The 2587-nt window shown below is 29.0% G+C and overlaps 2 protein-coding genes across 3 annotated transcripts in view; one reads left to right on the top strand and one right to left on the bottom strand.

The window, feature by feature from the left end:
• The window catches only part of LOC111707808 (uncharacterized), a 37739-nt gene that overhangs the window by 14572 nt on the left and 20580 nt on the right, over nt 1–2587 (bottom strand). The gene's annotated exons all lie outside the window — the stretch shown is intronic.
• Nucleotides 782–2587, top strand: part of LOC111707807 (probable ATP-dependent RNA helicase DDX60) — an 18795-nt gene continuing 16989 nt past the window's right edge. The window contains exons 1-2 of the mRNA XM_023480966.1: nt 782–952; nt 1985–2048. The gene's annotated coding sequence lies outside the window, so the exon portion shown is untranslated. The remainder of the gene's footprint in view (nt 953–1984; nt 2049–2587) is intronic.

The following is a 2587-nucleotide window of genomic DNA, read 5'->3' as shown; positions in this document are numbered from 1 at the left end:
AACTACAGTAAGTAATATCCTCAAACAAGAATAATCAGTAGTAGCTAAAGTAAGTAATATCCTCAAATAAGAATAATCAGTAGTAGCTACAGTAAGTGATATTCTTAACTAAGAATAATCAGTAGCAACTACAGTAAGTAATCTCCTTAAACAAGAATACTCTGTAGTAACTACAGTAAGTGATATTCTTAACTAAGAATAAGAATAATCAGTATTCAGTAGTAACTAAATTAAGTAATATCTTCAAATAAGACTCTTGTATAGACGTATATTATTCAGAGGTGAACGATCAATTTCTTTCAAAGATGATTTTTTTCGATGCTGATTTTTATCAAAACCATTTTTTCGGTTAAAAAATATTTTTAATTCTTGAATAGATGTATTAGTATACATATATTACATAAATGTATATTTTCCTTTTTTTCTCATGAAAGTATATAATTGATTATTTAATAGTAATCAACATACCATATTTGATTATCTCCAAGCTTTAACGCTAAAATACCCGAGTATTTCTGCATGCAAATTTTTATATTAGCCTAATACAACTTCTCAAAATGATAGATTCTTTTTTAATTTTCTGGCTAGTCCCGAAAATCGCAATTTTAAGCTATAAACGATCTAATATGATGTGAGTAACCTGTATAATCGTCTAGTTTACTCTTCTAAAAATTAGTATCAGTGGAATTTTAATAACCATGAGATTCAATGATAAACTTGTGGTGTAGCCCAAGGGTAAAAGACATTCTTTTGTAAACTGCTTTTGGGTTGTGCTTTTATTCTAATATTAATTTTAGAAAACTGGAGCTTTCTGTTTTCTTGATCTTATCAAAGACCAGGCGAAGAAGAAAAAAGTAGCTGAAGATCTAGAACATTTTAAGCTACTCAGGGTTGGAGCTGAATCATTCTTTATCGATTATAACATCAAGCTGAAGAAAAGAGACACTAAAGAGTAAGATAGACTTCTCTAATATCTAAAAACTTAAGTTCTAAAGTTCTTTTAAAAACTTTGTGCCGAAATAATAGTGCTATAGGTAATTTATGAAAACTTTATGTTCTTGTTTTGGAAACAAGTCTTTTGACAAAGTAAAAAATAAAAAAAAAATTTGTACCTATTATATTTTCAACAAAATTTTATTTTTGTATCCTGGAAATGATAAGTTTCGTTAACTATAACTACATGTATATTAATTATCATCTGAATAATGAGCACTTATTGCTATTGTACACTGCACTGTTACAATACTTTCCCAAAAAAATTATGGAGATGACGAAATGAGATTAACTAGAAAAGTTTTATTCATAATACAGGAAACTCCAATTATATTGATGTTTAATACAATTAATATAGAGCTGACTGAATAATATTACCATTATTCTAGATCTGTTCTTCAATATTGAACAATTGATTGAACAATTACTATACAGTCTTGCCCACAAAGGACCAGACTGTAAAGACGACCCAAAACTCTAAAAATATGGTTTTTGTTTTCTGCATTTTGAGTAATTTAATGGTTTAAAAGATTATTAAGCATAGAAATAACCCCGTTTGGTCTACAAGGAACCCTGAATGCAAGAAAACGGACTAAACATTTCCTTAAAATCGTCTCTGATGACTCATCCTTTGTGGGTAACCCTGTATGTACTATAATTACCAAAGGACAGAGTTGGGATTGTTTTTGTACATGTTTTAAATTATCAGAGGTTTTGGCTTTCAAAAAGGTCTTCACAAATCTCCGAAATTTAAAAGATTGGAAAATTGCACACTTTTAAAAGTATTGACTTTGACCTCTATAGTTTGAAATCGGTTGTTTTGACTAAAGCTTATATCTTGTTTCCCTGTCATGTTAAACATTTTGTATTATTTCTAGAATAATTTGTATGGACCAGAAGTTATTAATCTTGAAGAGTTGTTATGTTCAATATTCATTTTATAAGTTTTGGATTTGTTCTTGCAAAATTTAGCAACACATTAAATATTCAGGAAACCCTTTAAACTGGAATACCTTCATATTACAACGCATCCTCTTCATACTCTCTATCCCAAGGTACAGTGGTACCCAGGAAACTGTGAAAAAGGGCGACAACTGTTAATCACAATTATAAAATAGTCAAGAGGCCGAATTTTAAGAATTTTAGCTGCAGTTTAAATTTAAGCTGCGGCTCAAATTTTGTTTGTTCCACTTAAATTTGTATTAAATTTTTCAAGATTTAAGCCAGTGCTCAATTGAAATCTATTTTTGGGGATTTGAGACGCAGCTTAAAGAACCTGTCAAATCTTTTGTTGGGATGTTTAGAAAGATGAAAATTTCCCTGTATGATAATTGAAGGACTGCAGTATGGTTTTGGTGAATTATATTGGCGTACAAAGCCTAGGGGTGTCAGAAATGATTTTTTTGCATATTTTATAAAACTTCTATAGAACTTTTAAAGTTTAATTTTTGATAAAACTTTTTGTTCTGGATGATTGCAAATATCTATCTAAAACTTTCTTAAACCGGCATATTTTTTCTATATTCATTTAGTTAAGAGTTTGAGTCAAAATAAGTATTAATAAATATTGCTTTATATCGAGTAGATATCCTTA

Source organism: Eurytemora carolleeae, unplaced genomic scaffold (genome assembly GCF_000591075.1).
Source record: "Eurytemora carolleeae unplaced genomic scaffold, Eaff_2.0 scaffold715, whole genome shotgun sequence".
In the NCBI taxonomy this organism is placed as follows: domain Eukaryota; kingdom Metazoa; phylum Arthropoda; class Copepoda; order Calanoida; family Temoridae; genus Eurytemora; species Eurytemora carolleeae.
The sequence above is the reverse complement of the archived record's forward strand: the minus strand, read 5'-3'. Positions and strand labels throughout refer to the sequence as shown.